The 509-nt window shown below is 55.8% G+C and overlaps 1 non-coding gene across 1 annotated transcript; it reads left to right on the top strand.

Moving 5' to 3' along the window:
• The first annotated feature begins 222 nt into the window (after positions 1-222).
• TRNAA-AGC lies at positions 223-295 on the top strand. Its single transcript has one exon. It is a non-coding gene; the product is annotated as a tRNA-Ala (tRNA).
• The last annotated feature ends 214 nt before the right edge of the window (positions 296-509 follow it).

The raw sequence follows: 509 nt of genomic DNA on the forward strand, positions 1-509 counted from the left end.
GAGCACAGATCCCCAGAGGCTCATCCACAGCCCCTTCCAGGTAGGCAGCTGAGGACTCCGTGCTGGGCGACCCCCCACACACACCTGCAGCTGGCAGCAGGACCACCACGGCTCACTGGCCTCCGAGCTCCCCTCCCCGCTAAACCTACCTCCTCTGAGTAGAAGGGAAATCCCTGGCAAGTGCATGTCACACACACACACACAATATTTGGAACAAGGGGTGGGGAATTAGCTCAAATGGTAGAGCGCTCGCTTAGCATGCGAGAGGTAGCGGGATCGATGCCCGCATTCTCCAGTTTTATGCTTTCTCAAACAATATTTGGAACAAGATCAGTGGCTATTAAAGATTAACATTCCCAGGCTCCTGGGTGGCTCAGTGGTTGAGCATTTGCCTTTGGCTCAGGACGTGGTCCTGGAATCCTGGGATCGAGTCCCACATCGGGCTCCCTGCAGGGATCCTGCTTCTCCCTCTGCCTGTGTCTCTGCCTCTCTCTGTGTGTGTCTCTCAT

The sequence above is a fragment of the Vulpes lagopus genome, chromosome 2 (genome assembly GCF_018345385.1).
Source record: "Vulpes lagopus strain Blue_001 chromosome 2, ASM1834538v1, whole genome shotgun sequence".
NCBI classification, from domain to species: Eukaryota; Metazoa; Chordata; class Mammalia; order Carnivora; family Canidae; genus Vulpes; species Vulpes lagopus.